At 35.5% G+C, this 11,333-nt stretch overlaps 1 long non-coding RNA gene across 1 annotated transcript; it reads right to left on the minus strand.

Annotated features, from left to right (window-relative positions):
• Positions 1–2,338: 2,338 nt before the first annotated feature.
• On the minus strand, positions 2,339–4,021 carry LOC139127046 (uncharacterized). Its single transcript, XR_011550909.1, has 4 exons — positions 3,913–4,021; positions 3,126–3,219; positions 2,623–2,722; positions 2,339–2,404 (listed from the first exon to the last, which is right to left on the minus strand). It is a non-coding gene; the product is annotated as an uncharacterized lncRNA (long non-coding RNA).
• Positions 4,022–11,333: the final 7,312 nt, after the last annotated feature.

Raw genomic sequence — 11,333 nt, forward strand, 5'->3', positions numbered from 1 at the left:
CAATCAATTAATCTTTATTACAAAACATGATACTTCAAGTATATTATAACACAAAATAGGTGGTCATTAATATTATAAAGCATGCACAACTTTAAGATGCCAGAAAACATGTCTCTTGCCTTTCATACTACATATTCGGGAAGCTCTGTGACCTTGAAAGTATGCAGGTGTCCTCCTGCTTATGTTTCCTGTTTCCTTTCTTGGTGGTAACTCTGTACCAACTTTCAAACGACTGTATATCTTAGTGAATGAAGTTAATGTCATTTTACATCGTGCCAGTATCTCAGAACATTAGTTGCCTTCAAACACGTAATATGACATTAAACTGGTCCAATAATCATTTCCATTCAAGGTAATATATTACCAGGTCCATGGGACAATTGTGATTTACAAATTTAAGTAGGACCATCCTGAACCACTGATAATTAGTGGTGGTACCAGGTATCCGGAATGGGTAAGCGTACCCTGCTAGCATGCTACACCCGTCAGGATTGGTCCCAAAATTGTCTAAATATTGTATGAAAAGATACAGGATATGAATCACTGTAACAAGTCAAAGCAGGGAATGCTGTCGTTAATCATTTGAGTGACCGAGGTGTCATATTTGGCCACAATGTCGTCATATCGACCGTAGAACTTTTTGAAAGTCCTAACGAGTCTTTTTGTTGTGTATCCTTGTCTCAGTAATTTTGATGCCAATGAGCTGTGTCTCAGTTGAAAATCAGTGTAGGAATCACAAGCCCTACAATACCTGAGAAGTTGAGACACGTACACACCATAAGCAGGTGCAGATGGAATATTACTTGACAAGTGGGGATAATTTATGATTTCAAAATCGAAATCATCCCTTTTGTCATACAGCTTAGTGTGTAGCCCATTAGTACCCACTTGTAGGAACAGATCAAGATATGAAGCAGAGTTCCTACCCTCTGTTGTTTCTTTGATATCCAACTCATCAGGGTAAATATGATGTAAGTAATTTGAGATGTCTGGATTGTCTAGACTGATCAGATCATCGATATATCTATATATATATCTATATCTATATATATATATATATATATATATATATATATATATATATATATATACATATATATAATTATGTGTTTGTGTGTGTATGTATACTCTCTCGAGTTGATATAACCTATGCAAAATCGATGACTGCCCTCGCGTTTAGCATCTTTCATCATATATTCAAAATACTATTTACGACGAAAGTTTGAAGTAAGACTGGGCACGTGATTTTTTACTTAGTTATTTATCTATTTAAATCATGCTCCAGGCCGATAGACATATCGAAAAAAATCAATAGAGTGGTCGTAGAAAGTACATATGTTCACACGCAAAAACAGAGAGTAGAAAAGTTGCTAGTATATAATATTTCTCCAAAGCACTGCCAACAATCTATATAATATGTACAGCCATAAATATTTTGGACGCATAAGTTTGTCCATAAATCTTGACGGGCGTTTGATTTTACTTACACGTGATAGTATCCTCGAAAGAGAGACTTCTAAATAGTCGCATTTAAAAGATATCCTACTGTAACTATTTTCAACGATGCCGAGTTCTATATTGCTTTGTACTCATAAATAATTTATATAATTAAGGTTGGACCAATAAAGTCAGAGACTCAAGATAATGGAAGTGCAAAGTTATGTTTAATGATAACAATATATTGTTGGACCATCTTGGACAGCTTACTTGTGGTTGACCAGATATCAGGAGAGTATTAGTCACCATCGACCACGCTACGCTACGCAAATTTCACCCAAATATTCCCCCAAATGATAAAATTAAATCACGAGTTAATGTGCCCCCCGAATATAGTCATAATTGACCGCATATGGTTACTCATCATTCTTTTGACGACTGTTTTACATCAATATCAAATGTAGACGTCGAGATCTGTTACAGTCTTTTTATCGATTGCAAGGGAGCTCGTCTTGCTAGTTTTAATCTCTACTCGTGTATGTCTTACACAAATGTTCAAATGTAGCAAGCAGAGCGATATGTTTGGAACTGTCAAATTTATACAACATATGCAAAAAGAAATCGGCGGGTAGGGATCGTGCATGATTTACAATTGGAAGTGTCAATTATGCAATTTGTTTGTTTGTTTATTTTTCTTTCCACTACTTGTTTCGATCGCCGATCTCATTGCTGGGTCAGCGGATATGTTGCGAGTATTATTAAAAATGGGAAAAAGATCTTGCTGTAAAGCTTGGTACACATTTCTTGGCGAATGGGAAAATAAAGTAATCAGACACTCTAACCCTGTGAAAATGTATACGTTATTTAAAAATTATGGTGCAAAACGCCATAAGCGTCATGTATTTTGCGTCGTCATTTTGCTTGCAGATGTGTTGTTTGTACTGTCCTTGGAATAAGAATTATTTTCCTGCAAAGTAAAACATTCCTGATATCACAAACATGTAAAAAGTCATGATAAACAGTTAAAAGCAGGTAAAATGATCAAATAGTTAAATATGATTAGCAATAACAGTAACAGCAACGACAAAATCTATCAGAATTACCATCTTCCTCGTTAATGTTATAAAGTATGTTAAGAACTATTTCATAATTACATGAATAAGTAACAAAGATTCCTTACTGTACCTAGCATTTTACACTTAAGTTCCTCAACTCCTGGTGCATGGATTGCAGGGATGGACGTAAAATTGGACGCCATTTCCAACATGACAACATCATTTCATATCTGTTTGAGTAATACGCAAAATGTTAATAGATCTATTCCCGGTGGTCCCACAATGCATCGCTGTGGATGTATCAAACAGTATACACACACAAATCAGCAAAAACATACTGATTTTGTGTTGTACAACAAATTAATACATAAATGACACAAATTTGCAGTTCCAAAAGTGGCTCCTGTATTTTGTATCCATGCGCGACGAAAATATAGATCAGGAAGCAACCTGCCATAGTGTTCTATGAGTAACATACCCTGATATACCCTGCGGGGAATAAGTAACGTACACTTTGTGTACTCTAGAGGGCACTGCAACATGGAACCGGTAAAGAACTAATTTCGAAAGAAAAATATTTATAATGCAGCAATATTCAAATACATCCATATCTATTTATATTTTATTTCTTACATGCTTTCACAACAACAAGGGCTGACCATACGATGTCCTTTTTCTAACAGTGCTAGGAGATCACTTTGGGGTGTATTTTTGTACGGATGTCGACCTACAACATGAAAGAAATAACAAGAGGGATACGTTATCATTCTTGCCATTCAAACCTTTATTTCATGTGCCTCTGTTAATAAAATCAAGTGCATGTAGAGTTCCTTTTTTGAAAAGGTTGTTTTTGAATTTCTTGAGAGTTATATCTCTCACATTCCATTATCAAAAGGGTGGTTACAGAACAACTTTGATTTCGTAAAACAGGATGTGGAATAAGTATATAACTTGCAAGTTTTAGATCACATATCTAGGCATATTTTGAGAGAAGCTGTCGTAACAAACAAAAGCATACGCCAGATGCTTCTTTCTATTTTGTCTAAACATGGCTTAGTTCCATGGCCGTAACAATTAGAGTACGGCAAGACGGCTCACTCGTCTGCCTCATCACGGATTTTTTCCTCTATACACGAATTTTGAATATTTCGTGCTAATGTTCAGGTGCTTTAAATTTCTCCGACGTTCTGATGTACGGCGCCTCCGTGCGAATTAATTACACAGAGGATATCTAACAAAAATAAAGGGGCCATTCATCGACAAGTTGTGACTGCAAGGTCTGCAGATTATCTTGGTAGTGAAGAAGACGGCAAAGCTCAGCCATACTGCCGCAAACATTACGACCGTCATGTGAAATAATACATATAACATGCATTAATGTTTGGAATGTACTAATGTGATTCTTAGAATCGATTGTTACCAAGAGAAAATATCTCCCAGAGAACAACGCCAAACGACCACACATCTGTCTTCAACGTGAAAGTTTTATGCATCAACGACTCAGGTGCCATCCATTGGTATGGGATCATCTTTTTGATAATTAAAAGAAAGAAATAATTGAAAAGGAAAGCAAGGAAGAAAAAAGCATGAAAGAATTTGTAAAAGATAGAACGAAAGAAAGACACAAAAGAAAGAGAAAAGGGAGAGAAAGTATAAAGAAAAGAAATGAAAGAAAGAGAAAGAACAAACGAAAATCTAATAGTACACCTCTATGTAGTAAAATAGGATTGTTACTCTTTGTTGTTGGTATATTTAAATTGTTGCTATTACTGTATTGCGCACATACGTTTTGCCTCAAAGCGAGAACAGAATTTTTTTGATCGGATAAATACTCATCGCGTGAACATACATTAATATATATATATATATATATATATTATATATATATATATATATATATATATATATATATATATATATATATATATATATATATATATATATATATATGATAAGTTTCCAGCTTTAACTGAAGTTAAACTCGTGAAGTTGTTATTGTCGAGCATTAAATTATACATTTTTCCATTGATTTTCCATCTATATGTAAATGACTTGCAAATGTACAATTAATACGCTTGTGAAGCGACAAATCTTAATATTAAATTAACTTTAGAGTCAACTTGAAGCAAAAGCATATCCAAAAGGCTTAAAAAGATTCGAAATGGTCATCTGATGTTGAATAGACAATAATTTACTAAGTAAAGTAAATATTACTCTTTGTAAATAAACAATGAATGAATTATCTAACAAACTTCTTGACTGACATACTTAGTGAGTGACTGAGTGGGAGCGTGAACGTTACTGATTGACTAGCCAAGTGAATAAATAAACAAAGTAACCTCTTTACATTATTGAACGAATAATTACCTTGTTTGTTTCAAAAAAACTGTTCGTCACTCATCACACCACTAGCGTAGCTGAAGTTCGAAATCTTACAGATACCACTTTCACATACCAACACATGTTTAGCTGCCAGATATCGATGAACAATCTATCATATGAGAAACAAACAAACAAACAAGAAGAGACAGACAGAGATATAGACAGACAGACGGACAGGGAGATAAACAAAACTAGGGTCAAATAATCCTTTCCAGAAAAAAAATAGCTCTCAATTTCAGTTTCTCTTCTCCTGAAGTGTTTGCCTTGTTACGATTTATCTGCCGTTATACAGCTGAAAATTAGCATTATATGACATAAGCTATCTGAATTTTCACTTCATAATCTGTTATTGATTTTCTTTTGTAAATATAAATGGTATAGTATGCCATGTAATGACCATTTGGATGCCAACGAGTCTGTTCCATAAAATACGTGGAGTTTTAGTCTTCACATAAAGCACACTTCCTTATATCATTACCTTGTTTCTTTGTAAATGTTTCGTCCCGCTAGCGACGTCTGCAGCAAACACCATCAGTTGTCTTATTGAGGACTCCTGCTTACCAGCTGCAAAGAACTGACGATTTTCTTCCAGGTATGTCTTCAGATTACCATACGAAGCAAACTCCATGATAAAAGACATAGGACCTGCGTAATTTGAAACTTTTAGTAACGTTTCAAACGAAGTGTTATGAGTCATTTCAGGGAAAATGTGTTTTGTTATAATTCATTAAAGGTATAAAAGAAATGTTACGCATAAAGGAAATCAAATATTTCTAAATGACTAAATTACAGTATGCCTCTTCAACTTGTATTTCTACATATTCAATCTTTCCGTGTCAGTGATTGTCTGTTTGTGTAGATGTAATATCATTCTCACCGTCTTTAGTACAGTAGCCCAACATTTTTATCACATTTTCCACCCCGTGAAGTTTCTTCATCAGCTGTATTTCCTGCATCATATTGCTCCGAGTCGACGTCTCAGGATTTATTGGTTCTGTGTGAATGTATCCATAATTACAGTTAATGATTAAAGTTAATATTTACTTCAGCACATATATTATCACTTTCCGAACACAAACCATCCTATGGTAAATTCAACTGTACTTTAATCTGCTCATTTCTTACCTATCTCAGTTTTAATGGCGACAACACTTTGTCCATCTTTACCATCTATAAACCAAGCCTCGCCTTTGACGATTCGATAGAATCTACTGATCCATAGGGTGTCTCTTATATGCAGGCGGTCTCGTGGAAATTCAAATACAAACTGTCCAGGTTTCGTGTAAGTCTGGGACGCCCTCCTGACGTCGAGGTCTGTATAAGCATCGGATGTCTGGAATGTGATGCAAAGAGATTGCCAGACTATAAACGCAATCCATACGACCTATGTTTCGGAATTGACAGTGGTTGTGTAGTAGATGAGGGCATTAGAGAGTCGACTATTGTATATTTTAGAAACCGAAATATAATTGCAGATTCAACTATCAACACATACAAAATCGTTATTTCTATTAAACAAAGCTAATAAACAAAGCTGAAATATCATTTGACCGTGATTGTTTTCCATGGTTCTATAATATATACCTTTAATGTAAATATTGTTTAGAGCTTTTTTCCTTTGCAATGAATTGCGATTCTGTGGAGTTACAATATAACTTTTGGTGTGAAATCTTACTGGACAAGAAAACATTAAGCGTACAATATTCTATTTGTATCTCACTTGTTGATCATCAGAGGATGTACCATCGCTTTCTTCGTCTCCTGTATAGACAGTTCTTAAAGGAATGCTTTCACTGTTGCCGGGTTCCTCTGTTTCAGATACACCAAGACGCCTGCGTTCTGTGGAGGGGTTTCTTAATATATCTTGTTGTTAAAATATTGATATATGATTAATATGGAATTACAGTACAACACACATAAGAACGTTTGGAAAGAAGCCAAAAGATTTAGAGTATCAATTCATCAAGTAATTACTGTCATGGATAAATATCATATTTGAAAGTTATTTTCTAATCAGTTATAAAGTGAAATGATTAGACTAGTTATTTTTATTGGTTTTTGTACTCACGTAAATTACCATTGTTGTAACATCGGATCATGTAAACCACTGCAACGATTGTCCCAACTACAGCTACAGTAGAGCAGCTAGCGATAATGAGCAGCGTTACATTCTGTTGTGTAGATGTTGAGTTGGTACCTGCCAAGAAAGTAATAAAGAACGCAAAGTAATTTCGAAATTATAACTTTAAGATTATGAACAGTTTCTTGTTTTGATTTTGTCGTCCATATTAGAGAGAAAAATACTGAAATGTTGACTTTTAGCATGACTCACATTGATTTTGACACCAGTGACATCAGTGAGACACATGCTCAGCGCCACTAGTGGTTTACATAATTTCAACTCAGAAGGCCATATATTCGAGATCGCTTTCCCTGCTGTGCAAGATGTTTAACACAGGTCCATTCGGAAAGATATTACGAATACAACCAGAAGAACGATTTATGAACAGAATACAATGAACGACATCCATGAAGTAAGAAACATGACGGTCATAATAAACGCACAAAATATGCGAAATTGGAATGTGAAATTGTTATATTTTTCTGCTTTATTAATTACCTATATATTCTATCATACTTGTATTTCGTTGGTGTGTGTTAGACGAAGGGATTTCATTATTACTCAAGCAAATTAAGATTTGGCTTTTACAGCTACAAGGTGGGCCACAAGAATGAAAGTGCCCGTTACGATGAAAAAAGTGATACAAGTATGACAGTTTAGACATTCCGATTAAAACGACGGACGTTTTTATTAAGAAATTAACAAATGCTTGAACTGTACCATTATTATATGGTAATCTTAACGTTATCGTCCGGCTTCTGCTTATTCCGATCCTATTCTTGCTAACAACTGTTATTTTGTAGTAGGAACCTTGAACCAAGTCAGTGATGTTGACAGACATGTCCCCTTGTTCATTATCATCAATTTGTCCGGTAGTTTCCTCGGCACCATCAGGCAATTCCACATACTCCACGTAGAATGTCTGTTTATCACCGCCGTTAAAGCCCGGGCTCCAGCGAACATTAACAACGTCAGCCTTTACGTTAATTTTGACATCAGACACTGCATCCGGAGCAGCTGTGGTGCAAGAACAATAATTAAGAGATAAGAAATAAAACAAACAAACAAATGAATGAATGAACATATGTTCAAAATGAATATGAACATGTCATACGCGATTTTTAGCTGGGCGGATACTTTATTATTGGTTCTTGAGGAAGAAAGTTAACGATATATCAAGAAGACATTACGTTGTGCAAGATACACAGGCCCTTCTACGTCTAAGTGAAGAACAGGTGAGTATATTTAACTTACTCTTTCCAAGGAGTTCAATTGTAATATTAACTGCACCATGTTTATTACTACTTCTGCAATAATACATCCCATAATCACTACCGCCAACGTCTTCAATGTACAGCGTGCTCTCTAGAATTGTATTCGTTGGGTCTTCTTTGACATATCGTCTGTTATCACCAGGTGGTAACTCTTTTCCGTGTCGGTCATACCATTGTATTGACGGGGATGGATTCCCATTCACCCGACATCGTAAAGCAGCAGTTCCACCACTATCCACTGCTACTTTGTTGTTATACCCTTCGCCTATTGCAAATGGAGGATCTCAAAAAATAAAGAATCGTGATACACGTTATTCTTTTTGTAAAAAAATAAATGATAACGAATTTCGACAAATTCCAACCAATGTTTACAAACATACTGTTCCTACTTACATTGTACATCCAATTCTAGTTTCGGTGACTCATATGTTTGTCCGTAAAATTGCCGGTTGATAGCAGCACACATGAATGAAACGTTGCGGTGTTTATGTCCCAAGTTGATCTCAAGGCTTTGTTCCGCAATGGTGCCGCTGAAGATTCCCTGCCTGTGGTTTACTTGATCTGTTGACTGTATGTCTAAACCATCCATGTACCACAATATATCGGCCGGAGGATTACTGCTACACGAAGTGCACTGCAGCAGTAACCGGGAATTGACGAGGATATCGTTTTCCTCAGTCGATGTTGTTAACCTTGTGGAGCAATTATCAGGTTGGCTTGGCGGAACTGCAGGTAAATGATAAAACGAAAAAAAAGCACATTTAAATCTTCGAACTTACTAATCTAATTCAGGCGATCACTCATTTTAATAGATCTCCTCAATTGATCTCGAATCATTCAATGACAAACAAATAGCTGCGGTTATGATGTTTGAAGTAATTCCCTTTCGTTATAAGGGCTCGTATCCTTACAGAATATGGACAGTGAAATTTCCCTTGAAAACACATCTTGCGCGTCAGGGAGATCCGGACTCTTGGCCGAACATTGTATTTTTGCTGCATTATCGTAAGGTTTCGCTTTAATACGTATAATTTCTTTCGATATGAATCCGCGGTGACTGCTGCTTTCCGCGTTAAATGATGATATGTTGATAACACCAGCATGGCCTTCTAAAGGTGAACCGTTCTTATACCACGTGATAGCTGAACCTGGGTTACTTGGGCTTGTTCTGCACGTAAGCATCAAAACCTCTCCTGTCTTCACTGTTGTGTTTCCTGTTAGAAAAACCTCTGTCGACGTATCTTTAATAAAAAGAAGCAACAAACAAACAAATTTAAACAATAGGGTCACCGTGTTGTTATAAAAATCTAACACATGATAAATGATATATTGCTACTTTTGTGCTGTATACGGACAGACTATATTTTCAAGATGTATTTAAAATAAAAACGTTTTTCCTGCACACGCGACATTGATTTTTAAGGCTAAACTATAGTTTCGAAAAACATTACAATATATATATATATATATATATATATATATATATATATATATATATATATATATATATATATATATATATATATATATATCTGAATATCATTTTCTTTCTTATTAATTGCTTTATTCCATTCTTTTATCAGCATAACAATCTGTTGTCCATCTGTCTGTCTCCTTTGTTGATTAATATACTTACACAGTACATCAAGGTATGTATAATTCCATCCATCAGCGCTTCCACCTATTTCCTCACAAAATGTGTTACTAGCTGTACAGTTGTAAATCCCGTTATCTGATTTCTGCACATTTTGTAATTTTAGCTTACGTCCATTACCAACAGAACCGGTGGGCGTAATCCATTTAACACTGTCAATCTCAGGAACAGCCTTTGCACCACATTTCAAAGACGTATCGTCTCCTTGTTTCACTCGTTGAACTGGAAGTGTTTCGACCTTTGGGCCAACTAAGGACACGCACAGAAAACGCCACACACACAAACAAAATAAATCAAAATACATATAAGAACTAAACCCTCAACATAACTAACTTTTTATTGTTTATTGTGATTAAACACAGAAAAGTAAATTTAAAGTTTAAAAAACGTAATTTGCAAAGAGAGTTCGGATTCCAAAGATTGTACTTACACTCGACACGTACAACCGTGTGACTGAAACTCCTTCCTTGATCTCCATTGAAATAAGTGTTGTGGACTTTACATGTAAAGACTCCGCTGTGTTTCTTAGAATCAACGTTCTCGATTATCAGCGGGTTATGCCTGATAAACAACTCGCTTCCTGGAATTTTCCACTGAACAACAGCCGGCTTCGGGTTACCGGGTATATACCCACATTCTATTTTAAGTGTTCCTTCCTCCTTAACGCATATCTTTAACCGAGAAAATGCTGTTGGTGGATCTGTAATTATAATAATAACAACGATAACAAGGCAGTATTGCTGAAGGCAATGAGTACTTGGGCCGTGATAGAGTAATTTTGAGGACAATATATACTACTATTCAAATATGGTCTTGAATTTCCTCCTGTCAATGAGGCATTTGATTAACTGGTTATTAAACAAAGCAATGGCATGACAACGGCAAAATATGTCTAGCAACTTTTGTGGAGTTTGAGGCAGGGGTTCTTTATTTATAGCGGGAATTGCTTAAACTCCTTAAATATTCAAATTACAGCAAATTTCTTTTGTTCTCGATGGTAGATGTCTAATATTTAGATGGGCATATTTAGATTTCTACCCTATAGTTATCCCTATATACCAAAATCGGACATCCAGCTCTATTGGCTTGCTCAGAATTAGATATGCGCATAATTAATGAGGTACAATATGTGGTGTCATAAGGTGTCCCATCATACCATTTATGAAGGGTATAGCACTTGTGGTTACTGAGTTGTGGACAAATATATATATTTGAGGTCAAAGGTCATCGAGGTCACGTGACATTTGTCAAAATAATTGTATTGCTAAGTTATTCCTATATACCAAAAATCAGACCTCTCGCTCTATAGGCGCGCTCAAATTATATATGCGCATAATTAATGAGGTACAATATGTGGTGTCATAAGGTGTCTTATCATACCAAATATGAAGGATGTAGCACTTGTGGTT

This window comes from Ptychodera flava, chromosome 3 (genome assembly GCF_041260155.1).
Source record: "Ptychodera flava strain L36383 chromosome 3, AS_Pfla_20210202, whole genome shotgun sequence".
Lineage (NCBI taxonomy): Eukaryota > Metazoa > Hemichordata > Enteropneusta > Ptychoderidae > Ptychodera > Ptychodera flava.